Source organism: Aegilops tauschii, chromosome 2 (assembly GCF_002575655.3).
Source record: "Aegilops tauschii subsp. strangulata cultivar AL8/78 chromosome 2, Aet v6.0, whole genome shotgun sequence".
In the NCBI taxonomy this organism is placed as follows: domain Eukaryota; kingdom Viridiplantae; phylum Streptophyta; class Magnoliopsida; order Poales; family Poaceae; genus Aegilops; species Aegilops tauschii.
The window spans coordinates 252,513,234-252,540,952 of record NC_053036.3 but is presented as its reverse complement, the minus strand read 5'-3'; positions in this window follow the sequence as shown (position 1 = coordinate 252,540,952).

The following is a 27,719-nucleotide window of genomic DNA, read 5'->3' as shown; positions in this document are numbered from 1 at the left end:
GATATTGACATTAGTTAACATACACATTTAATTGATTAGCTAAAGCTCCCACTTGAGTTTCCAAATGCATGTCGCGACATATAGAGAGACAGCAGGAATTGCATTTCTATGTCACTTGTTGATTGTACTTTTTGTCCATACCAAATCTTAGTTTTTATTTCAAAGCAAACATCGGTTGCTATGTACCATTTGCACGGTTTGCAGCTTCAGATCTGCCATGCCACTGCCACGGTCAACACTATACTCATCATGCTTACGGTTTCCCCATTTTATGATGACCACGATCAGCGTACGTGATTTGTGTCATAATAGCACTGCTCCTCCCATCAAGCTAAACAAACTTAGTTGTACAAATTAGAATATGATATCATGCTAATAGTAGTAAAACTAAGACATGTTTAATTGGTCAGCTAAATGTTCATACTTTAGTTTCGAAATGCATGTGAGCCACATATGGAGAGACTGAAAGGAATAGTATTTCTCTGTGTGCTCTGGTTCATCATGGGTGGGCAACAGATATTGTATAGAAAGACTTGTAATATCTTCAATATGCTTGCTCTTCTGCTCTTCTTTAACATGATCATCTTCTCTTCTTTTTTAATAAGTACATAATGTTCTTTGTTGGGAATAGTAGCAGAGACATTTCCGGTCAACAGGTCAGGTTGAGTTGTTCTTCCTTAGTATATTTTGAATTTGTCAGGTTAGGTCGAGTTGTTCCTCCTTACTATATGTTGGAGCTGTCATCTACAAACTATCATTACTTCTGGAGCTCTCATATTTTGAGTAGTAGGCCACATTATATTAATGCACACACCAAATTACAGCACGGATGGCATCTCTCAAAAGAATTACAGAGATAGCACATAGGGGTTTACAGGGAGGCGGTATTAGATTAGAATCACTTATTCATTACAAAGATAATCTCACTTATTTTTATGTTTCCATGCATGCCAGATATTGAATATGACCATAATGAATATGAGAATGGGCACACCTGTTGGATTTCGGGTTCCGGCAAAACCCTTAAGGTTCGAACACTGGGGTGCGCGTGAAGATCTCCCCCTCACCGATCACGCCCTCACACGCTTCACGAATTCATGGATTAGCTCGCCGAACCCAAAGAACACAAAGACACAAGATTTATACTGGTTCGGGCCCCCGTTGCGGTGTAATACCCTACTCCGGTGTGGTGGTGGTGGATTGCCTCTTAGGCTGAGGATGAACAGTACAAGGGGAAGAACAGCCTCCTAAGGAGAGGTGTTCTTATGCTTGGTGAGTGGTGTGCGGATGAGGATGGTCTGAGTGATCTCCCCTACTATGGTGGTGGCTAGTCCTATTTGTAGAGGCCTTGGTCCTCTTCCCAAATATTGAGCGGGAAGGGAGCCAACAACAGCCAATTTGAACGGGGACAACTAGTACAGCTTATCCTGACAAAAGTAGTCTTCGCCTACCAAAGGCTCTGGTGGTGACACCGTCTTGGGCTCCACGATGACCTCCGTCTTGCCGTCCTGCTGGTCTTGGCCTCGTTGCACCGATATGGAAACCTTTGCTTGACGCCTCGGTACTCCTCGCCTGTGCTTGCCCCCTTAGCACCAAAGAGGAAGCAAGGACACTGTGTGCGCTGGCGCCCGCCTGGCGCCCGCCTGGTCTCGTTCGTCATGGCTCACGTCATCGGAACCTCGCGAGGTATGCCTTGCCTTGATCTCTCCGCCCGTCGTGAGCCAGCCTGGTGAGGCTGCTCCCGAGGAGGTCTTGTGTCGTCCGCCTCGTGAGGCTTGGCCCCTCGCGAGCGTCTTGAAAGCTTGTTGGTGAAGATTGGTCGTACGGGCCCGCTCGCAGAGCCACGCCGTGGGTCACAGGCAGGCATGTCTGGGGACCCCCGTTCCTAGAACGCCGACAGTAGCCCCCGGGCCCAAGGCGCGCTCGGACTTGGCTTCGAGGCTAAGCCAAAGTGCAAGTGCGGAGCGCCACAGGCCCCAACAACATGCGGCCTTGGTCGACGCGTGGCGGTTGATTGGACGTGCGCGTCTCCGCTTCCTCATGCTGCCTTGATACCCGCCTGGCTAGGCGGCCACAGCGGCCTACACGATTTACTCCCCATCGTTGCGGCGCGCTCCCCTAATTCTTCCGCTTCCTCGAAGCTCAGCCTCTCCTCCCAATCTGATCTGAGCTCAGTCTTTCCATTGCCATGGAACCAGATCAGACGGAGAAAGGGAAGGAGCCCCTGTCCTCCGCCAAACTACACGCGGCCATTGAGCCTGCCGTTGGTAGGTCGCTGGTGCTTAACCAAGAAGCCATGGACAATGTGCGCCCCATGCTCGCCTCTAGCTTCAATGAGTGGGGAAGAACGGTGGCCTGGCCCGCATCTCGAGCTCACGTCTATAGGACGGCCATCGAGGTCCCATTCTTCATCGACGCCCTGTGGGCTGGCCTGGTTCCCATTTCTCCGCCTTCTTCAATGTAGTGCTTGCCCATTATCAGATCCACACGCTGCACCTTGACGCTCAATCCGTGACCCTTCTTGCCGTCTTTGCCTTTGTTTGCAAGGCCATGGTGGGCATTGCTCCTTCCGCGGCTCTTCTCCGCCACTTCTTTTTGTTGCACCTGATTGATCCCCGACAGAGCTTGGGGTGTTTGAGCTTCCAGGGCGTGGCGGCGACGGCCGGCACAGGGGTTGACTTTGAGCTTCCGCCATCCACGAGCGAGTTTCGGACACGGTGGGTATTTGTTGACGTCAGAGTGCTCAGCCCCCTGCTCACTTCTCCGTCGACGCCTGCCATTCCCAACTCCGGTTGGTGCCACCAAAGGCTCACCGATCCGCGCCTTGTCCCTGTCTGGCTCAGGCTGAAGGGGCTAAAAGAGTGCGGCATGACATCGCCTATGGTGGTGAAGGAGTTCGTCCGGCGCCGGGTTGCTCTGCTTCAGCGGCACTCTCGACCGATGTGGGCCTTGCTCAGCAGCAATGACCACATGAGACTTCAAGAGACCGGGCTCCCCCTGGAGGCGTGCCGAATGGTGCTTCAGGTCCTGACGGGTGTCCCGTTGCCAGATGACATGTCGGGGAAGAGTTGCCTGCTGTACCGCTGCTCGAACAAAGTGGAATTTGTGGAGCGCATGCCCTCCTTCGATGAGTAGGGGCTGCGTCCAGTTGGTCTGGTGGGGCCCCGCGAGAACCCCATCGTCGTGGTTCCTCTCCTTGCCACCAGCCCCGATCTTGCCCGAAGAGTGGACGCTGGGGGGGCAAGCACCGTCGGAGGCCGGGGGCACTGGTGCAGATGTGTCGAAGCTTCCTGAAGATCCCGAGGCGTCATCCTTGGGAATCTGTGATTCCCACGCCGGGGCGGCAGCTGAAGGGGCGATGCAGCCCGCTGCTCCTGAGGTCAAAGCTCTCGAGGCATCGGCAGGTCGTCGCGAGGCGTAGCCCGACAGCTTTCCCCAGCTTGGCGCTCCTGAGGCCTCCTGGGGTGCTTCCCCAGTTGCGCCTTGTGATGGTCGCCACGTCCAACGCTTCGGCCGGCTCCGTGTGGACTTGGAGGAGCTTCGCAAGAGGAAGGGCTCCCCAAGCTGTAGTAGTGGCATCTTCGGGATGTTGAAGCGGAGGAAGTATATCGCCATCGATGAGTAAGTACCTTATCTCTGTCATCCCTTGCGCCCCGCTTCCCTTTCTGACGGTTGGTTCCTCAGAATCCCTTCCGCCAAGGCCGCGGAATCTCCTGAGAAGCAACCTCCTCTCGCTTTGCTTCCTTCGCCGGATTGAAGCGCTGCGAGCCCGCACGCTGCCCCCGGAGCGGGTGGGCCGGGTAGCCAGCCCGCCAGCTGGGTACCTTGAGCTCATGCCTTCTCTTGGCGGCCTTGTTTGGGGTGTGACCAGTGTGCCAAGGGCCCCTTCCCTGATCGTGGACGGCGGCTGGTTGGCTTCGGTCCTGGGGTCCTCTTCAGGCAGCGGGTCTCCATTTGATCGGGCCTCTCGTGAGGCCTGGCCAGCAACAGGTGGGTGCCAGCCCCCAGCCCCCTACTGAGAGGGGGTGAGCCGCTTCGGGCCCCCGCGTCGGAGGACGGAGTCAGCAGCATGCTCAAGTCGACGCAAGAAGGGAGCGTCATCCGCCACGAGCTCTTTCAGGAGGCGTTGGGCGCGATGAACCGGCTTGGTGAAGAGCTCGTGAATGTGTATGCACGCCTGATGGCCGAGGATCTTCGGTTGGCGGAGGAGCGGCATAAGCTAAAGGTGGTTATCAACCTCAGGCGCCACCAGCGCGAGCTTGATAACGCGAGGGCCGAGGCTTCCCTCGCAGACTCGCGAGAGGCCTGCTCCCGAGCCCTGGAAGAGGCCCGGGAAGCCGACCGCCGTCGCGAGGCCGCGGAGAAGCGCGCGTGGGAGCTCCAAGCCTGGAGCGCCTCCTTGGAGCAGCAAGTGGAGGCACGTAGATCCCCCCTCGCGTCCTTGAGGGGGACGCCTGCCGCAGAGGAAGAGATCCAGAAGCGTGAGGAGGCGTTGGCGCTGGAAGCCGTGGAGCGTACCCTTGAGCTCGAGCGACTGGAAACGAGGGAGCGTCAGGTTGCCCAAGCGGAGGACGTCATTGGCGCGCGCGAGGCCAGGGCCCAGGAGGAGGTCGATCGCCGGGTGGCCGAGGCTCGCGCGGATCTTGAGGGTAGGTATGACCAGAAGCTCAAGCGCTGCCGCCCTCAAGTCTAAGCTGGCTGAGGTGGAGCGGCGAGAGGAGGCCGCTGCAGCTGCCCTGGTCTCGGTGCAGGCTGAACAAGCTTCCACCTGCGCCGAGCTGCTCCCTCTTCAACAGCGGGTTATCGACGCTGAGGCCATGTCACGGCAGAACAGGGAGGAAGTGCTTTAGCGGCGGACATTGGAGCGCGTGCACGCTCCCATGCTCCAGGGCCTCAGGAACAGGGCCAACACCATGTTGGGCCACATCTGCGATGAGAATGCCCCTCATCCCCACGTGGACGACTATGCCAGTCACCTTCGCTTCTTCACCGAGGTGGTGACGCGCCTGGAGAACCGTTCCGAGAGGGATCGCCAGCTTGTCGAAGAGAGGAGTCGCAGCTTGCTCGGGCGCGCGTTCTCCCACGTCTTCAGCCATCTCCAGAACACCTATGAGGACTTTGACTTTGACACCGCCATCGCTCCTGTTCCGGAGGCCATCCGGGGCGACCTGGCGTGGTGGGTGGAGGACAATGCGGACGCGCCGGTCAGGGCCTTCGCTTCCGAAGACGACGCGGTGGTGGTCGCGGCAGACGAGGGTGACGTGGTCGACGACGGTGATGGCGGCACCGTCGAAGGTGATGATGATGCCGGCGAAGGTGATGACGATACCAGCGATGCGTCCGAAGGCGTCCCAGGGGACGCAGCGAGCGATATGTCTGATTGATCCTGTGTTTCCTTGTTGTTTGTCCTGCACGCAAAAGCTCGGGTGTGGCCCAGAGGTTGTAAATAGATTACTGCCCCTATTCTTTTGGGCCAAGATGATTATGCGCCTTCGTGCGTTCACGAGTCTCGTGGCGAGTTTGCTGCTGTAATTTACCTTGACCTGGCAGGTTCCAAACTGACTCACGAGGTTGTGAGTTCCTGAGAAGTTCCTGAGGCGCCTGACGATCCGCCCGAAAGGGCCTCTCGAGGAGCAAGCGCCAGTCGTGGCAAGGCATGCGCGTGGCGCGTGTGTGCTGTGCCCAGCCCCGCTCGCGAGAGGCCTGTGAGGGGAAAGCAATAGGCGTGAACTCCGAATTAAGGCAAGAACCAGATAGCAAGAAATCGCTTGAAAGAGAAAAGGCACCCCCCGCACGCATCAATGAAAATTCAACTTCAACTTAAATCCAAATCCAGAAGGCAAGGCTACAGAAAAGAGATCCAAAGCAAATGCCCGCGTCCGGCGCCTAGTCTAGTCTTCTTGTCTTCGAGTCTTCTCACCAGCGCGGAACTAAGTGCTGCCACTAGGACATGGGAGGGAGCCCCCGAGGCCCGAGGGCGGCACTCCTGAGGCCTCGGGGCGTGTACAGCCCCACTCATTATTACGTGAGAGTGTCACGAGCGGAGACCTTCACAGGCATGAGCCTTACTTCATATCTCTAGACGATGGCCCCGCCTTGCGCCACCCTCTACCACCGTTGGGACGACTGGAAACCAGGACGACACCAAAGGGGGCAAAGGGGATGCCAGCGGCGCCCTCGGCGACCACGGGTCCTCTGTCGGGGGAGGGCTCGCCGGCGCCTCCCCTGCAAAGGGCCTACCTCCAGGTAAAGCCTTGCTCCTGGCTTCCCCCACGCAGCCCCCAGCGAGCCTCTCCTGGTGGGACGGCTACCGTTGTGTCGGAACTGCTGCCTGGCGCCGTGACCTGATTCACTTGTGATTCATGGTTAGCGTAAGCTAGCTCCTAGGGGATTAGTGGTACCCGGTAGCTGTTGTCGATGGCGTGGTTGGCGGGGCTCTCGGGCGGCTCTTGGAAGGCCTTGGCTCGTAGCGCCTCCTCTTCCCAGCCTGGCTCGTGGAACGAGCCGGGGTCATCACCCGACGTGTACTCCTGGTTCATCATGCGGGGCACGTAGGCCTCCGTGGCTGCGGCCCCGAAGACCTCGCCAAAGTGCCCCACGCTCCACGTTGCCCGACCCATCACGCCGTCCTGAGGGTGGTAGGGTGGTGCCCCGCTGGGGCCGTGTGCGGCGATGCTCGTACCCGCACCCATCGGGGGTGATGCGGGTGCGAGGGTGCGGTCGACGTCGTGGAATGCGCTGACGTCGATGAGACCCCCGGGTGCACTCGGGGGTACGCGGGCGCGGCGAGGCCCGCCGTGGGATCCGGCCGCTGCCTGGGGTGTGAGCTAGTAGCAGAAGGGAGGCGCTCCCGTGGCTGCTGCGTCCAGTAGCACGGCGACGCATTCCAGCAATGCATCCCGGCCGCTCTCCATCAGCCGGCATCGTAGCAGCTCCCGCGCCACCATGAGCGCCGCCCGCATGTTCGCCTACTCCAGACGGGTGTGCGGCGCCGTCGCCGTGGCGTGGCTTGCAGCCTTGCAGCAGCTCGCGCCTGTCGTGGGGTAAGGGTGGACGGCGCCTGGGCGCGCCGCCCGTGTCCTGCACCGTTAGGTGGTGCGCGTGCTGCCAGGAGCGCGGGGTCGAGATCCTCCTGGGTGGACGACGCCGCCTGGGTTGGCCAAGCCGCCCAGTAGTCGGCGTTGGTTCTTGGGTCACCGGACATTGGAACCGCGGAGCATCGGTGGATCAACTGGTGGGAGGGAGGCTCCGGCGCACCCCTACCTGGCGCGCCAAATGTCGGATTTCGGGTTCCGGCAAAACCCTTAAGGTTCGAACACTGGGGGGCGCGCGAAGATCTCCCCCTCACCGATCACGCCCTCACACGCTTCACGAATTCATGGATTAGCTCGCCGAACCCAAAGAACACAAAGACACAAGATTTATACTGGTTCGGGACACCGTTGCGGTGTAATACCATACTCCAGTGTGGTGGTGGTGGATTGCCTCTTGGGTTGAGGATGAACAGTACAAGGGGAAGAATAGCCTCCTGATGAGAGGTGTTCATGTGCTTGGTGAGTGGTGTGCGGATGAGGATGGTCTGAGTGATGTCCCCTACTATGGTGGTGGCTAGTCCTATTTGTAGAGGCCTTGGTCCTCTTCCCAAATATTGAGTAGGAAGGGAGCCAACAACAGCCAATTTGAAAGGGACAGCTAGTACAGCTTATCCGGACAAAAGTAGTCTTCGCCTACCAAAGGCTCTGGTGGTGACACTGTCTTTGGCTCCATGATGACCTCCGTCTTGCCGTCCTGCTGGTCTTGGTCTCGTTGCACCGATATGGAAACCTTTGCTTGACGCCTCGGTACTCCTCGTCTGCGCTTGCCCCCTTAGCACCAAAGAGGAAGCAAGGACATTGTGCGCGCTGGCGCCCGCCTGGCGCCCGCCTGGTCTCGTTCGTCATGGCTCACGTCACTGGAACCTCGCGAGATTTGCCTTGCCTTGATCTCTCCGCCCCTTGCGAGCCAGCCTGGTGAGGCCACTCCCGAGGAGGTCTTGTGTCGTCCGCCTTGCGAGGCTTGGCCCCTCACGAGGGTCTTGAAAGCTTATTGGTGAAGATGGGTCGTACGGGCCCGCTCGCAGAGCCACGCCGTGGGCCGCAGGCAGGCAAGTCTGGACCCCCATTCCCAGAACGCCGATAGCACCAGATCTAAGTTTACTCCTACCAAAATGTTGAATAAAGCCAATGCCACTACACACACTGAGGTCTGCATTCCTCTTATTAGTACCTTTTGCCTTGTATCATTGTACTTCATTATTAGCTATTTTATTATGTATCATCACTCCGCACTTGAGCTTCTTTATCCTCTATTTGTTCCAATACTATTAGATCTATATTTACTCATTACAAAAAATGTAGAATGAAGGCAACACTTATAAATAAGTTTCTTGGGGGAATTTCTTGAATTATCCTTCCATCAACATGTAATGTAAGTTCATCCTTCTCAAGCCTTCAAACTTTGTTCTATTATAGATTTGGATAGGCATAATTTCCTCCACTGTTGTTTACGACTTTGGTGTTTTACATCTGATTGGATGTTTGCAACAACTGCCAGTTTAAAATTGTAGCTGTAAAAACATGTTCCTTATGCAGAATAGATACATTTATTTTCTTATTTGCCAATATAAAACGGGACGGAATTGTCAGCACCCTGACTATCGTTGCTTTTGTATTTGTGAAACCTGTTATGTGTCTCCTTGTTTCTCTCTCATTGTCATATCTCTTATGCCAGGCAGAACTTTAGGGAAGATAGTGAGCAAAACCATCTTGAAGAGAGCGAGATGACCCCAAGGTCATGTCTTGATGAAGATAGTGAGTTGAAGCTACTCACCGGCAGTTGTGAGACAACCTCTATGCAGTTGTTGCCTCAATCAGTTCAACTTCTTTAGTCTCAACTTAAAGCGGAAAGGCTTGGTTCAGCTCAGCTCCGACTTGATGTCAAAGATGTAAAGAAGACCTCAGAGAATAGCCATGTGTGCATTCTTGCTACACAACTAGGGTTTGAGCATCGACACAATTGAGGTCTCATCAGCTTGTTCTTGTGGTGCACCTCCAGGGCAGGCCTAATGCCTTCTGAAGTGATGTCAGTTTTGTATATTCTTTTGTCGGTGCATTTATATGCACTGGTGGCGACCCTTGATGCCCAGTATATGTAATCTGCGGTCTCGTTGCACTTTATTATCACCGGTGGCGAACTTTGATGCCCAGTGGATGTAATATGCCGTAATTTCTTCATTGTATAGTCTAGGTTTATTCTTAGTCGGTATGCTGTAATTTAGGCCGGAAGCTTCAACCGATCTCAATGTTCTCGGTCTTCAGGCCGGGCCGTAATTCCCTATATATGGGCCGAATCGTGGGCCTATAATCATTTTGAGCCATTAGCAGGCCTAAACATGTAGTAGTTTTCCGCCTTTAACAGGCCGACTAAAGATCGGTCCAGTTGGGCTAGAGAATGCCATCGGTTTTAACAGGCGATTGGGATAGCGTTGAGCCGAAAAATTCATGGGCCAACACAGGCCAAAACTGTCATAGGCCCATGCTTGGCCCAAATAGCATATGAGCCATTAACAAGCCAAAATTTATGTCGGGCCCTGTTTGGCCCAATAAAATTATGGACTTTAAGTAGGCCGGTATCAACAGGGGACGTAGGCCCAACTGTGTGTCACGGACCATTAACAGGTGGGCTGTAAGCAGGCCGGATTCAACACGGGCTGTAATTAGGCCCAACTATTACACGGGCCATTAATAGGCCAATAGGCACGTTGGGCTAAAATTTATCCACGAAGACTACGGGCTGTTAAGAGGCTTAAAGTCACTTCGGACAAGAAATAGCCCAGTTACAACATGGGCCGTTAAATGGCCTAAAGTGAAACCGGGTCGACAATGGACCAGGTGCACCAAGAGCCGCTAACAGGCCGAAATGATTATCGAGCCGAACTGGTAAACATGAATTTAACAGGCTGAAAGACAAACCCGACTTAGAATGGGCCCAAAAGAACAGTGGCCTGTTCACGGGCCTGGTCTGATATGGGCCGTAATTTAACCCAAAACATGACAGGTTGTGAATGGGCTAGATCTGATATGGGCCGTAATATGACCCAAAACATGGCAGGTTGTTAACGGGCTGGCCCAGCAGTGTCTGAAAAAATATGGTGGGCCTTTAGCTGGGTCGGCCTTCTTACCTTAAATGGGCCACTGTTGGGCTGTGCCACGTGTTGACATGTCATAGGCGTCTTCCGTCCATTGTAGGGATGAAATCTGTCCCAACGATGGGCTGACACGTGGATCCTCCGGCGAATGAGTATTTTACACATGGAAAATCCCCATTGGTCCGGGTTCTTAATGGGTTATCAGATCCAAACTGGAACCCGGTAGCTTAACGGTGACCCATTATGATGGATGCCACGTGTCGGTTACCCTTGACGAAAACACTTCCATGACCCTCCATTTATAGTCATGGAAGTGGACACTTCTGTGATGATAATTTTGGTATTGTCATGGAACACTTCTACGACAGCACATGTATGACTATCTTGATTCTGTCATAAAATTGTCATGGATGTACATCCATGACAGAACACGTGACCTACTGTGACAAACATGTATCATCACGGAAGTGTATTCTTTGTAGTGCTATCTTATGGCACAAAGACGATTCGAACCCCTCGGGATGTTTATGAAGACGGTGTTTTTCTTGCGTTTCATTTTCAGTGGACTTGAGTCCTAGGAACACCGTACTATTAACAGGGGGTCCGCTTCAGAAAGGTTTGTGTGGAATCAACACATACACTGTCACTTTGCACCCTATTTCTTTCCGGACAACTGAGCTTGTACTTCCTTCTTGCTTGGGCTTTTCAGAACAGCATAAGCGGTAGTATCGCTCTGCTCAGCGGTAGTACCGCTCCAGCGGTACTGCCGCAGTTCAGTGTGGTCCCTACTTCCGCTTGTCTTTTGTGTTCTGTAAATGGGCGGTAGTAGAGTGGTAGTTCTACGCAGTAGTATCGCTCCAGCGGTACTACGCCCTAACGGCCACCCCACTACCATAAGTTTACTGGGCATGCTGAGGATAAGCGGAAGTACCGCTCCGTGGCACGGTAGTACCACCCCGGCAGAACTACTGCTATCTTCTACCGCGTGTAGTAGCCCTTGTTGTTTGTGTTCCGGAATGCACAGTCCCTCGCGCGGAAGTAGAGTGGCAGTTGTTGGCGGTAGTACTGCCCAGGTGGCACTACCGCCCTGTCTTCCTCTACTACCGCGGGTTCCGGCTACTGTTCAACATCATGCGGTAGTACCACTGGTGGGAGTGGTAGTACCGCTTCGGCGGTACTACCGCCTCCCTGATCTATTCAGTTGAACTCGGTGGCTAGAACTTCCGTCCCAATGGAAGTACCGCTCACTTGAGCGGTACTACCGCTTGTGCACGGGCCGTGGGTGAATAACAGTTGGATTTCATCCCCCCCTATATAAAGGAGTCATCTTCCCCAAGTTGACTTACCTCTTCCACCCCGAAACTCCATTGTTGCTCACGAGCTCATTCTTGCCCGATCTCTCTCCCTAGCCAGTCAAACTTGTTGATTCTTTAGGGATTGCTTGAGAAGGCTTGGATCTAAACTTCCGCCAAGAGAAATTTGACTCGCCCACTAATCCCTTGCGGATCTTGTTACTCTTGGGTGTTTGAGCACCCTAGGCAGTTGAGGTCACCTCAGAACCACATTCCATTGTTGTTGGGGATATTACCACTGGGCGTAAACTGGCCAGGAGAGGCCGGGTAACCCCATGGTAGTTCACTATATTTGAAGCCCATGAAGACAGACGGTGACGCTTTATGAAGGCCCAGGGCCCAAAGCCGGTTTAAGGCCTGTAGACATAAACCGGTATTGATATGTAAACTTGTGTTGAAAGAGCAGAGACCGAGCCGGACACGTTTATGAGCCGACTTTAGGATTCTGTAAACCGACGGGCGTCAACCCATGTATATAAGGGGACGACCCGGCGGCTGTTCCAGGATAACAGAGAACAACTCGAGACTCAGGCAAAGCGTATTCGCTCCCTGGTCATCGAAACCCTAGCAATTCCACAACAACTGGATTAGGCTTTTACCTTCACCGCAAGGGGCCGAACCAGTATAAACTCTCTGCGTCTCTTGTCCGCTTTAACCCCTTTAAGCTAACCCGCGCGATGGCTCCATGACTAAGTCCTTTCCTTAGGACATCTACCGAGACAAAGCCACGACAGTTGGCGCCCACCGTGGGGCTATCGCACGATGGTCTCAAGTTCTTAGAGGGCAGCTTCGAAGGACTCAAGGGCTACGCTGTGGGCCGGATGACCAAGAGTCGTCGTGGCAAGCTCTACATCGATGATGCAGGCTGGGGCCCCGAGGCCGGCTCAATCGAGTATGGGTACCGGGTCCCCTTTGGTGGCATACACGTCTTCATTGGCAAGATCGGCGAACCGGGCCCTGAGCCGGACATCTGCACCGACCTCGTCGAAACGGCTCAGCGTGCGAGATCTGCCCGGGTTAAGCCTATCATGAAGCGTGCCTTCGTGGGAGTCAACCACGGAGGGGAATCTGAGGACAGATCAGAATCTGGTGGTGAAACTGTCATTTATTCCGGCGATGAGTCATCAACCGGAGAGACCGAGTCATTATATCAGTTGCAAGATGGCCGGATTGAGGGCTGTTCCGATGGCGACAGTATTCCGGACCCCTTTGATCTGCCAAACTGGGTTGCAATCTTCATGGACGGTAAACAACCAACACTCCACTCTTCGACCGCAGCAGCGATGATTTACGGATCAGCAACGGTGACAGCGGCCGGGGCAGGAGGCCCTATGCGACCGCCGGGTCAGGTTCTATCTGACTTATTTGACGCTTTGGCAACACTGATGGTGGAGGTTAACCCGGCGGATCAAGATGCACATAATGCGGAAATCGCGAAGGTGAAGGATCAGATCGCCCAGGCCAAAGCCGACTTGGCAGCTGAGGATACTAGGATGGCTGCGGAATGGGCCGCATTGGATGCACAGGCTTACCGGCTTATGCTGGATCAGAGCGCGTCAAATGATGTCCTGAAGAGGAGGTACCAATCTCGCTTGCCCCCGGTTTATGAGGCCAGGAACCTCTTTGACACCCCAGGAGTGGGGACCAGTAATCCGCCGATGGTAAACCGGGCGGAGGCACCTGGAACGGGGGCGCCTGTTCAGCCACGTTTGGTGGGTCCGCCTCGCCAGAATCACGTTTCGCCACGGCATGTCCCAACACCACCGGGTCATTATTCTAACCCGATGGACAACATTGTTGCTGCCGCACCACGGCTGGTAGCCATCCCGATCGAAGGCAAGTATCCGGTGGCAGTCGAGACGCGACGGGTTGGGGAGCTTCTTCAGACAGCTTTGGTTCAGCAGGAGGCTTATTCATATAGTCGCGAGAGGATCCATTCTACTCCCCGCCCAAGCCGGAGCTACAACAGACGTATGGATGAACCGACCATGTCAAGAATTGCGTGGAACCGTGATCCACCCTGAGGCCATAACCCAGCGGGAGGAGATGCTCAGGAGGTGGTGGATCGCGCTAGAGCTCGTCGAGAAGCCGAGTTAGCAGCACAGCATGAGGCCCGCCAACTTACTCCGGTTCGTCCAACCACATCGGTGGAACCAGGGGTTACCTCTAGCTCTTTGGGAGTACCATCTCTTGTCCCAGAACTGCGCAACGTGTGCCTGCCCAAGGATTCCAAGGGCCCACGAAAAGTACCGAATTACACCGCCGATTTATCCCCAGAGGCATGGGTGGAAAGCTATGAGATGGCAATGGAGATGCTGGACGTGGACGATGCGGCGTGCGCTAAATACTTTACCATGATGTTGGAAGGAACGAATCGAACTTGGTTGAAAAAGTTACCAGCTAACTCCATTGGGTCATGGGCCGAGCTGAGGGCCCGGTTTATCCAGAAATTCAAGGATACATGCAAGCAGCCCATGTCAATTGTGGACCTAGCTGCCTGTGTCCAGGAGGAAGGAGAGTCAACAACCCGTTGGGTGCGCCGGGTTTCGGAGATTTTGCATTCATCGGACCGCATTAACGCTGACACAACAGTTTTAACGTTGGAAGGCAATTGCCGGTTTGCACCTCTGAAGCTGAAGTTGGGATGGCTCAAACGCCACTGCAATGATATGGGGACTCTCATGGCTGCTCTGGTGAAATATGCCGACTCCGATGGTACCAAGGACCCCGAGTCTGACGATGACAAGACAGGGAAGGGAAAGAAGAGCGGACATACCAAGGGGCAGCAGCACAACCCGACGGGCCATGGAAACAATGGTAAGCATAAAGTGGATAATAGCTTGGATTTTGTGGGTAATACCAATGCGCAGGACAAAGGCCAACGGCGTAAAGGTAAACCGCCTCAGCGCAGTGGAGGACCAAGTCCTAATCCGGACCGCTTGTCTTATCTGTTGAACCAGCCTTGCCCAAAGCACGGGACGAAGGAGAACCCGCCCACGTACCTCTGGAAAGATTGTTACATCATGCAAGAGTTCAAAAACTCTGATGTTTTTCGGTATGATCATGGACCGGGTGGCGGTTCAGGCCCCGGATCTCATGGGTCGGGTTACGGTGGAGGTAGTTCCAGTTCAGGCTTTCACCACAACCAGAATGGATAGGGTAATCAAGGCAATCAGGGCAACCAAGGTGGTTATCACAATCAGGGGAATTAGCAACAACAACAACAGCAGTCGGGTTACCAGAGCAACTCGAAGCAGTTGAATAGCGGGAAGTATCATGTCTTCACCACTAGCCTGGACAAGCGCGATCAGAAGCTTCATAAAAGGGCAGTGAATTCCATTGAACCGGCAGTTCCCCGATATTTATGCTGGTCTGAACAGCCTATTGTGTGGAGTCGAGAGGATCATCCGCCCCGGGTTGATAATCCGGATCATCTGGCGTTGGTGGTGGCACCTCAGGTGGGAGTTTATCAGTTCACCAAAGTACTCATGGATGGAGGGAGTAGTATCAATATCCTTTATTACGAAACCTTCCGTCGCATGGGGTTAACAGATAAAAATCATAAACCGTCCAACACGGTCTTTCATGGTGTGGTACCTGGTAAATCGGCATATCCCGTTGGTAAGATAGTTTTGGAGGTTGCTTTTGGCGACGAGCATGATTCAAGATTAGATAAGTTGACCTTTGAGGTGGTGAAAATCAAGAGCCCATATCATGCCCTGTTTGGACGACCGGCTTATGCTAAGTTTATGGCAAGGCCCTGTTATGTCTATCTGCAGCTCAAGATGCCGGGTCATAAGGGGTCTATCACAGTGAACGGGAGTCGCAAGATCACTTTGGAATGTGAAGAGGGTGATGCGGCATACGCTGAGTCGGTTTGTGCAACTGAGGAATTGAAGTTCTATAAGGACAATGTTGATCCGGCAGATATGACTTCATTAAAGAAACCAACTACAGAGCATGATCCGGCCCTGAAGTTTAAATCGGCTGATGAGACTAAGCTTGTTGACTTCGTGCCCGGCGATTCGTCCAAGCAGTTTAGCATTAGCGCTAACTTGGATCCGAAATAGGAAAGCGCGCTCATCGAGTTCATCCATGAGAACCGGGACATCTTTGCATGGAAGCCTTCTGACATGCCAGGTGTACCGAGAGAACTCGCTGAGCACACCCTCAATGTTGATCCCAAGTATAAACCGGTCAAGCAATTTCTTCGCCGGTTTAATGAAGAAAGACGCAAGGCTATTGGTGAAGAAGTAGCCAGGCTCTTGGCAGCTGGATTTATCGTTGAAGTGTTTCATCCCAAGTGGCTGGCTAATCCGATGCTGGTGCTCAGGAAGAACGACACTTGGCATATGTGTGTGGATTATACAGATCTCAACAAAGCCTGTCCAGCAGATCCTTTTGCCCTCCCCCGTATTGATCAAATCATTGATGCTACGGTGGGTTGTGAGCGTTTGAGCTTTTTGGATGCGTATTCTGGCTACCATCAGATCAAAATGGCAGTTAAGGACCAGGAGAAGACAGCCTTCATAACTCCCTTTGGAGCCTTCTGCTATGTGTCTATGCCCTTTGGGCTCAAGAGTGCCCAGGCGACTTATCAACGGTGTGTACAGAATTATCTTCATAAACAGATCGGCTGCAATGTTCATGCTTATGTGGATGATATTGTGGTGAAATCCAGGAAGGAGGAAACACTGATTGATGACTTAAAGGAGACTTTTGATAACCTCCAGGTTTATAAAATGATGCTTAACTCGGCCAAGTGTGTCTTTGGTGTACCGGTAGGCAAGCTCTTGGGTTTCCTGGTGTCTAACAGGGGCATTGAAGCTAATCCGGAAAAGATCAAAGCCATTACTTCTTTGGCCAAACCGAAGCGTATCAATGATGTTCAACGCCTGGCAGGCCGGATTGGCGCGTTGAGCCGGTTTATCATCCGCCTTGGTGAGAAGGCCATCCCTTTGTATCAGATGATGAAGAAAATGGATAACTTCGTCTGGAGTAACGCCGCTAATGAGGCATTTGAGGATTTAAAACGGCAGCTGGCTAATCCACCAGTTCTCGCTGCTTCGGTTGATAAAGAACCATTGTTGCTATATGTGGCAGCTAACACCCGAGCTGTTAACGTGGCTATTGTGGTGGAGTGCAAGGAGGTTGGGAAGGAGTATCCGGTTCAGCGACTGGTTTATTATATCAGTGAGGTACTTATTGAGTCCAAGTAGAGGTACCCGCATTGGCTGAAGCTGGTGTATGGAGTTTTCATGGCAAGCCGGAAGCTTAAGCAATATTTCCAAGGTCATCCTATCACGGTGGTCAGCTCTGCTCCTTTGGGGGATATAATCCAGAACAGGGAAGCAACTGGCCGGATTGCTAAGTACGCTACCGAGCTTGGGCCTCATGGATTAAAATATATGCCCCGGACGGCGATCAAATCTCAAGCACTTGTGGATTTCATCAATGATTGGACAGAACTACAAGCGCCAGAGGAGAAGCCGGGTCATACTTATTGGACTATTCATTTTGATGGGTCCAGGCAATTGGAAGGCTCGGGGGCTAGAGTCGTATTAACTTCCCCACGAGGTGATAAGTTTTGTTATGTTCTCCGTTTAATGTTCCCTTGCACTAACAATGCAGTTGAATATGAGGCCTTACTCCATGGTCTTCAGATGGCTAAGGAGATGAACCTAAGCAGAGTTAAGTGCTTTGGTGACTCGGACCTGGTGGCTCAACAGGTGTCCAGCACTTGGGATTCCAAGGACCCACTCATGGCGGCATATCGTCGTGAGGTGGATATTGTTGCATGTCACTTCAAAGGTTATCAGGTGGATCATGTGGACCGGTGGAAGAATGAAGCGGCGGACGCTTTAAGCCGCTTGGGTTCCCAACGTAAACCGATTCCACCTAATGTCTTCCTGAATGTGTTGCATAATCCGTCTGTCAAGCTCCCTGGTGAAGAGGATTTGGCTATTCCTGATCCGGAAACTCAGTTGGTGGCGGCTCTTCATGTTGTTTCGGATTGGACGGTTCCATATTTGGCATATATGAACTGGGGCGAGTTACCAGAGGATGAAACTTTGGCCAGGCAGATAATCTGGCGGTCCAAGTCCATGACTATTATCAATGGAGAGTTACATCATTGCAGTGTGACAGGGGCGTTTCAACGCTGTGTGTCTCCTGAAGAAGGCCGCGAAATTTTGCGTCAGATCCACGAAGGAGATTGTGGTCACCATGCCGGTTCAAAGTCTTAGGTGGCCAAGGCGTTTCGTCATGGTTTCTATTGGTTGACAACTCATGCTGATGCTGAGGACTTGGTCAAAAGATGTGATGGCTGTCAAAAATTCTCAAGGCGCGCTCATGTACCGGCTCAAGAATTGAGGATGATTCCAATCACCTGGCCATTTGCAACTTGGGGGCTGGATATGGTCGGGCCTTTCAAGAGATCCAAGGACAAGAAGACCCACCTCTTGGTGGCGGTTGATAAGTTCACGAAGTGGGTGGAGGAAGAGCCAGTTAGTAAGTGTGATGTAGCTACGGCGGTTCAATTCATCAAAAAGGTGATCTTCCGGTTTAGCTTTCCACACAGCATTATAACAGACAATGGTACCAATCTGTCAAAGGGTGCCATGAAGGAGTTCTGCCAACGTGAGCACATCCGGCTCGACGTGTCATCAGTGGCTCACCCCCAGTCCAATGGTTAAGCGGAGAGGGCTAATCAATTGATCTTGAGAGGCATCAAACCCCGGCTTATGGTTCCTTTGCAACGGACGCCGGGTTGTTGGGTTGAGGAGTTACCTTCTGTATTATGGAGCATCAATACCACACCCAACAGATCAACGGGATACACATCGTTCTTGATGGTTTATGGAGCGGAAGCGGTTCTTCCTAGTGACATCCATCATGACTCACCTCGTGTAGCGGCATATGTTGAAGCTGACAACGAGAAGGCATGGCAGGAAGCTCTTGACCTGTTAGATGAGGAGTGTGACATAGCAGTAGCCCGTTCGGCAATTTATTAGCAAGATCTGCGTCGTTATCATAGCCGCCTGGTTAGAACCAGAACCTTTCAAGAAGGCGATTTGGTGCTTCGACTCATCCAGGATCAGACGGATATGCACAAGCTATCCCCCCCTTGGGAAGGACCCTTTGTGGTCAGCAAGAATCTGCACAACGGGTCATACTACCTAATCGATGTTCGAGAGCGCAAAGACTCACGTAAATCAGAGGAGGAGACCAACCGGCCATGGAATATTGCTCATCTTCGGCCCTACTATACTTGAGCCATAGGCTCTGCCTATGTACATATTATGACATTGTATATATTATGATCAATATAATAAACCGGAACCTCAGCTAAAGCAGGGTATCTGTTGTACTTTTACATCATGTGTGGTTACATGGAGCTTCTGTTTATAAAGCAGCATCCGGTTTACCCCTTGATTCAGCTTCTTAAAGCTTTATGATCACTTGGGGGCTTGCTCGTATCCGAACCATGGCTACACCTTTTGACCGGCGCAATGCCACAGCATCACTTGGGGGCTTGGTCATATCTGAACCATAGTCACACCTCTTCATCGGCTCAAAGCCAAATCAATCCGGGGCCAAAGAGAGTGTTGTAAAACAACAACTCAAACATAGGCACCCACTAAGCACAGCTCAAAATGTTACTTGGGGATTCTTTGCTGTCGAAATGAACTAAGAATCTACACTTGTAATAGGCTATCAAGCCATGGCTTGGAAGCCTGGTGTATACACCTAAGACCCCGGGTTAACCTGCCTATTTAAGTAAGTCACTCCGCCAAGGTAAACCTGGTATGACCCTTCGAACTTTGACAAGTTACTCTAAAATAAAGACCCTGAACTTGTCAAGTTAAAATGATGATTGGTTAAGGATTGAGGACCATCTTAAAAGGCTTTGCAAAAATGGTTTAACTCACTGGCCTGGCAGCCATGAAAAGCCTCGAATTTGGGGCCTGGCAGCCCGTGAAAATCCTCGACTACAACGGTTTTTATTTGCCTTTTGCTAAGTTTTTCTTTCTTTTGATAAGATTTGTGATGTTTCCAAACCGGTGTTTATCAACCCGGTTAGGCTGTCAACTACAAGTTGTCAGTACATGATCAAGTTATAATACAGAGACTATCAGCCCGGTCTAGTTTTGACTCAAAGTCACCAGTATGGAATGAACCGGTGTTTATCACAACCCGGAACGGTTTTATTATAAACCAGCATCATATAACAGGAGTTATTTCTCCTCCGGAGTAGGGTTATGACCCTCACTACAAAGTTGGTCAGCCAACATTATGCCTAATGGTCACAGGTATCATATATTTCTATATTTGGTTATCTTTTACAACCATGGTTATAAACCTTGGTCATATATATATTTGGGTATTGTGACCCGCCCGGTGGTAAACCGCCAGGGCGCTTTAAGCTTCTTATCTGCAGGGATAGCTTGAATAAATGGCTATGGATTATGAACATTATATCTTAAGCACGGCGGATTAGCAAGCATTAGTTGCAGATAAATATGCACGAAGGCATAACAGATCAAGTGTTTTAACTAGCCTATTACAAGGCGTTTCAGTGCCCAAAAGGATAATTGTTTTTTCAAATATGTGTGGTAGCATGTAGAAGACTAAACCGGCCTCCGGATCATGATTCGTCACCAGCTTGGCCTGACGGCTGCGGGTCATCTCGCACCGGTTCAACTCCCTCTTCTCTACCTAGTGGCTGGAAGCCAACAGTTGCCCAGTCGATCCCAGTTAGGGCTTGGAATATAGCTTCATCGCTTATAAGCGTGGACGGTTCAATGTCAGGGGCATAAGTGTGCTTACGGATTGGTGGGATAAGATTTTGCGCTTCCGGAATTGGTGCAGCAACCCATTTGTTCTTGTCATCATAACTCGCTTGGTAGTACGAGAGATCTGCTTCTTCAGCCAGTTGACAAGACAATGGACGTACTTCCCGGTTTATGGTTTGGAGATCATCATAGCCAAATTCTGTTCCGTCTTCTTTCAAGCTGGGATAGCCTTGGGCCGCTTCTACTGGATCAAAGTCAGGTACCCATGCTTTTGCCCGGATTAGTGCGGTCAGAGCGCCCGCTCTTGCGGCAGACTATTTTAGCTCTTCTACCCGGGCAGGAAGCATAGATAACCTTTCTAAGGTTTCCTTGATCAAGGTGGGAGGAGGATTATTGTGTGAAGCGGTATAGATGATCCGCTGCGCGCCGGTGTACAACTGTTCTATCAGAGTGTAGGCAGCCTTCAGCTTCTTCTGTACATCAGAGCTTAGATGGCTAAAGCGAGTTCCTGCACCATTGTACACATCAGTAAACCGACAACATGGAAAGACATGTTGAAAATATTAAGGAAAAGATGTTTACTGAACACAACAGCAGTCATGGCATGAATCTGCCGCTTTACACCGGTTAGTTCATCAACCACCGGTTTAAGAGCTGCTTCTGCGTTCTCGGCCCTTTTTATCAAAGTGGATTTTTCAGTCTCCCAATCCGCCCGCTCCTTGTTGAAGCCCTCTTTCAGTTTCTCCATAGCGCCTAGAGCGCTGGTCAACTCTTCCTTGGCTTTGGAGGTTTCGGCTTGCTGGGATTTGAGGTTCTCTTGCAGATCAGCGGTTTGGCTTTCCTTTTTACTCAGCTCAGCCTATAAAGAGACAGATATATCATGAGTTGACAGTACATATTTGAAGTACCAAGCACATAACAAGTTATGCCCTTGGTACTTGGGGGCTAATGCATATTTGCTTTTTATCAGAAATTTTTACAAGTCCCAAGCACAATACAAGTATTAATCTTGGCACTTGGGGGCTAATGTGTGTTTGCTCATAATTGCCGCTATGGGAATTCTTCTACAGTCCCGGTTCATCTTTATAAAGTTAAACCGGCCCTTCGGGACTATACCAGTAAAAAAAGATGAAGTGTTGCAAATATAAAGATTGTTATTAAAAGTCCCGGTTTAGATTGATATCTTAAACCGTCACTTGGGGGCTACTGGAGTTGATATTTGGAATTTACAAAGAAAAACAGTTAAGCAGAGTTGAGTGTTAATTACCTCATATCGCTCTTTCATCAAATTTACCAAACCGGCTTCATAGTCACGGCTGGTGTACAGACGGTTCAAGAAGCCGGAGTGAAGGTCTTGAGCACTAAGATGGGCATAGTTTGACAAATTGGCGTTCCATTGCCTTTGCCAATAGTAGAGAGCTCGTCCTTGGCAGTATGCTTTGACAAAGTGACAGGATTACCAGGAGTGGTGTGGCCAATGCCAGTAATCATAACATCATCCTCTTTATCATCAGCAGCTTTTGCTAGAGTTGGTGGTTTGTTAGTAGCCTTAACTGGACTAACCGGTTTGTCATCAGGTCGGACAGGGCTGGTTGGCTGGTCAGCATGGCTTGTGGTGTCAACTTCTACCTGCTCAGCAAAAAGGTCATTGTCTTGAGGTAGTGGGTCATTAAGCATGGCGTCAACATCGGTCTCTTCAGGATCGGGAGTTGGTTCCGGTTCACCAGCTACGTTATCATCAGCCGGTTTATTCAACTGAGCCTTCTTGCTGGGTCTGGCCTTGGCGCTGAGAAAAATAAACATGAGTATCAGTACAGTATATAAAAATAACATATCAAGGATAAAAATAAGTGTATGGCTCACCCAATAACTGTTTTGAGGGGTGGAAGTTTTGTGGCCGATGACTCGCCCGAAGATGAGTGAGAAGTACCCTGATAATTTGAATCAGACGGGCTAAGAGGCTAACGGAAACAACCCGCTTTGGGGCATGAAGTGTCAAGGGAATGAGAGACCTCTGATCGGTGTTTCCGAACCAGAGTTTTCGGTAAACTGGCGGAGGTAACTACCTGGCCGCTGTGCCGGGTTGTGCGGCGAACTTCGTGCTGTTGTGTCTTCAAAAGAAAGTTTGGGTCCAAGTAAGCAAGGGGGTGAGAAAATTTTACTTTCCGGTTTGCTCGACGGATTTTTGATGTTGGCAGATGATCTGAATCGGAGGAAAGAATGATTACCTCTACATCATCGACATGACTGCCTTCAGCGTCGTCCTGATAATAATCATTGTCAATGAGGTGTACGAAAAATGAACCAAGAGAGTCAAGTTCTACCTCTAATTCTGGGTTACCCACATCGTCATCACCTGGTAGCTCGGAGGATGCTGTGGTCCTTTTCTTGGCAGGTTTTTCAACAACCTTGGTCTTTGGACGAGCTGGCTTGACCGGTTTGTCTTGCGGTTTTACTGGTTTGTCTTGTGGCTTTTTATTCCAGAATGGATCATCACCCTGTCAAAATCAGACAAACTCTTAGGAAATATGTTGAAAAGAGGTAACTTATAGTAAGGAAGTTAGATAATTCTTACAGATGGCGGTTTGTTGAAGGTACAGAAAGGACTTAGTCCGGTTTGGCTGCACACGGCCTCTGGTTCATTCAACATTTTCTTGACAGCCTCAGTAATTTCAGCCTCTGTCAGTTGAATATTAATGTGCCATTGGGGGTCGGTCAAACTCCCTGTATATTCACACATCAAGCCGGGGCGCCGGCTTAAGGGTAGGATGCTCCAGCCGATCCAACAATGAGCAAAATCAACACATGTTAAGCCGTTTGCCATAAAGGCTCTAAGCTTCGACAGCTGTGGGGCATAGTTATCCCTTTCCTTTGCTGTTAACCTCTGAGAAAAAGGATGTGTATTGCTAAGGCGTTCAGGGCAGTAACCCGGCAGGGGGTTTTCATCAGTTGGAGATGTATCCTTGCAATAAAACCAGGTCTGGTTCCATTCTTTGGGATGACTGTGGAGCTTGGGCTGAGGGAAAGTGACTTCCTTCCTTTTCTGAACCGCCATTCCGCCCAATTCAGTATTGGGTCCATCTGTGAATTTTGTGCGACGGTTTAAGTGAAAGAAATCCCTAAACAGTTCAACTGTAGGTTCCTCTTGCAGATAAGCTTCAGAGAAGACTTGGAAGTGGCAGATGTTGGTCACAGAATTTGGACCGATGTCTTGAGGGCGAAGTTGGAAATTAGCTAGTACATCTCGGAAGAATTTTGAACCGGGAGGGCTAAAGCCTCGGCCCAGATGGTCAACAAAAACGACTACCTCTCCGTCCTTGGGTGTAGGAGGATTTTCCGGGTCAGGGGCCCTCCAGTGGATGATATCTTTCTTGGCCAAAGCGCCCGTTATAACGCATCTGTTTAACTGTTCTTCCGTGACCCGGGAAGGAACCCAATTGCATTCATAGACTTGCTTAGCCATTGAGGTGAGAAGCTGAAACATGATTATTGCCGGTTTAAGATACACAGTGAACAGCCATAAAGCAGTACAAGGATGTAAGCATATTGTTAAACGGGCGTTGGTTACTTGTAAACCGGAGCCTGACAATGGAGACAGTACAATGATGAATGCATTGGCGGTTCAACAGGGGACTAATGGTGTCTATTGGGTCATCATTTCTTCTATGAAGTTAAACTACCTAATCTGGTATTAAAGGTATAAGTCTAAAGATGTATAAGTGAAGGAGAAAACAAGTTTCGCAGTTTGGCATGGGAATTTCAAATCTGCCGTGCGTTGGATAATCAAAATATATTCTGGTCTAATCTCAAGCGCTCAAAAAGTTCAGATGAGTTTGATATCAAGCAGATGCCTTAACAAGAAGAAAGGAGTTTAAACTACAAAAGGCGCTGAAAACAATCAGATCTAAATGGCCATTTGGTATTACTGAAGGAGGAACAGCTTCAAGCTATGAAGAACACCGAACCCTAATGGCGGATCTGGGGCGAAGAGAAGAGGAACTTACTGGTGCAGGAGGAAGCAGCGGAGGATCACCGCGTTTCTCTGATACGGTCAGGTTGATGCAGCAGCCTTTGTCAAAGCAGAGGCGAAGGACGACGGTGGCGGCAGAGCTCGAGGGTCGGTCGGCGCGAGGAAGACGACGACACGAAGAGGCACGATGGGGAAAAGTGAAAGTGACCCCTCGGCGTTATTTATAAGATGAATGGATAAAAGGCGGGCGCGAGAATCGAGGAGCCCGAAAAATGGGGTATGTGATAGCTCTGTTGCCTCGATCCTCGGAGGCCCATTAATGAAGATGGGTTATACACAGTTTGAAATAACAGATGACGTCACGGCGGTTTACCATGGTCGTGGAAGATGATGTCACGGCGGTTTACAAGATTATGTGAAGATGTTGAAGAAGAAATTTTCTTAAGTATTGAGGATTGACATGAACCAGTTCAAATCAATCTGGGGCCTAATGTTGGGGATATTACCACTGGGAGTAAGCCGGCCAGGAGAGGCCGGGTTAACCCCAAGGTAGTTCACTATATCTGAAGCCCATGAAGACAGACGGTGACGCTTTATGAAGGCCCAGGGCCCGAAGCCGGTTTAAGGCCTGTAATCATAAACCGGTATTGATATGTAAACTTGTGTTGTAAGATAGAAAGAGTAGAGACCGAGCCGGACACGTTTATGAGCCGGCCTCGGGATTCTGTAAACCGACGGGCGTCAACCCATGTATATAAGGGGACGACCCGGTGGCGGTTCAAGGATAATAGAGAACAACTCAAGACTCAGGCAAAGCGTATTCGCTCCCTGGTCATCGAAACCCTAGCAATTCCACAACAATTGGATTAGGCTTTTACCTTCACCGCAAGGGGCCGAACCAGTATAAACCCTCTGCGTCCCTTGTCCACTTTAACCCCTTTAAGCTAACCCGTGCGATGGCTCCACGACTAAGTCCTTTCCTTAGGACATCTGCCGAGACAAAACCACGACAATTGTGGTGAAGCTTCGTGGTGGTGTTTGATGTCTACTATGCAACCTTCTTCTTGTAGACGTTGTTGGGCCTCCAAGTGCAGAGGTTTGTAGGACAGTAGCAAATTTCCCTCAAGTGGATGACCTAAGGTTTATCAATCCGTGGGAGGCATAGGATGAAGATGGTCTCTCTCAAACAACCCTGCAACCAAATAACAAAGAGTCTCTTGTGTCCCCAACACACCCAATACAATGGTAAATTGTATAGGTGCACTAGTTCGGCGAAGAGATGGTGATACAAGTGCAATATGGATGGTAGATATAGGTTTTTGTAATCTGAAAATATAAAAATAGCAGGGTAGCAAGCGATAAAAGTGAGCATAAACGATATTGCAATGCTAGGAAACAAGGCCTAGGGTTCATACTTTCACTAGTGCAAGTTCTCTCAACAATAATAACATAATTGGATCATATAACTATCCCTCAACATGCAACAAAGAGTCACTCCAAAGTCACTAATAGCAGAGAACAAACGAAGAGAATATTGTAGGGTACGAAACCACCTCAAAATTATCCTTTCCGATCGATCTATTCAAGAGTCCGTAGTAAAATAACACGAAACTATTCTTTCAATTCGATCTATCATAGAGTTCGTACTAGATTAACACCTTAAGACACAAATCAACCAAAACCCTAATGTCACCTAGATACTCCAATGTCACCTCAAGTATCCATGGGTATGATTATACGATATGCATCACACAATCTCAGATTCATCTATTCAACCAACACAAAGAACTTCAAAGAGTGCCCCAAAGTTTCTACCGAAGAGTCAAGATGAAAACGTGTGGCAACCCCTATGCATAAGTTCACAAGGTCACTGAACCCACAAGTTGATCACCAAAACATACATCAAGTAGATCATGTGAATATCCCAATGTCACCACAGGTAAGCACATGCAAGACATACATCAAGTGTTGTCAAATCCTTAAAGACTCAATCCGATAAGATAACTTCAAAGGGAAAACTCAATCCATTACAAGAGAGTAGAGGGGGAGAAACATCATAAGATCCAACTATAATAGCAAAGCTCGTGATACATCAAGATCGTGCCAAATCAAGAACACGAGAGAGAGAGAGAGAGAGATCAAACACATAGCTACTAGTACATACCCTCAGCCCCGAGGGTGAACTACTCCCTCCTCGTCATGGAGAGCGCCGGGATGATGAAGATGGCCACCGGTGAGGGACCCCCCCTCCGGCAGGGTGCCGAAACAGGGTCCCGATTGGTTTTTGGTGGCTATAGAGGTTTGCGGCAGCGGAACTCCCGATCTAGGTTATTTTCTGGAGGTTTCTGTATTTATAGGAATTTTTGGCGTTGGTCTCACGTCAGGGGGGTCTCCAAGTCGTCCATGAGATAGGGGCCCACGCTTAGGGGGGTAGGGCGCGCCCCCCACCCTCGTGGATGGCCCAGGACTCTTCTGGCCCAACTCTTTTACTCCGGGGGCTTCTTTTGGTCCATAAAAATGATCAAAAATTGGCACATAAATTGGACTCCGTTTGGTATTCCTTTCCTGTAAAACTCAAAAACAAGGAAAAAACAGAAACTGGCACTGGGCTCTAGGTTAATAGGTTAGTCCCAAAAATCATATAAAATAGCATATAAATGCATATAAAACATCCTAGATGGATAATATAATAGCATGGAACAAACAAAAATTATAGATACGTTGGAGACGTATCAGTGTTGGAAGCCTCCAGTTCGGTTGTGGAGAGAGCCCCAACCTTGTTTGTAAAGGTCCGATTGCCACCTTCAAGGGCACCACTAGTGGAATCACGACATCTCGCATTATGTGAGGGCATGAGGAGAATATGGTGGCCCTAGTGGCTTCCTGGGGAGCATTGTGCCTCCACACCAACTACAACAGAGATGTACTTCCTCTCAAAGGGAAGGAACTTTGGTAACACATCCTCGTCTCCCCTGACTCCACGTGTGGTTATTTCTCACCATTACTTTGTGCAAGCTTCACTTGTGTTGCTTATCTTGCTTGCTTGTGTTGTTATTATTTCTAGCATCATATAGGTTGTTCACCTAGTTGCATTTCTAGACAACCTATTTGTTGCTAAACCTAATTTGTTAAGAAAAGCTAAAGGTTGGTAGTTGCCTATTCACCCCCCCTCTAGTCAACCATATCGATCCTTTCAGCTTGTGATATTCATTTGTATGATCAATGTGCATGTGTTTGCATGCATTTGAGGTTTTGAAGATGAGGGACGTGATTGCAAGGGAGGACATTTGAGGTTTTATCCCACACTGTCCAATTCGTGTCCGGGCATGTCAACGGACGTTTAGGGGACAGGTTTGCGTGGTGATCGACCGTAGATGCTCTAAACCTTTGCCAAACATTTTATTATTATGCATGCG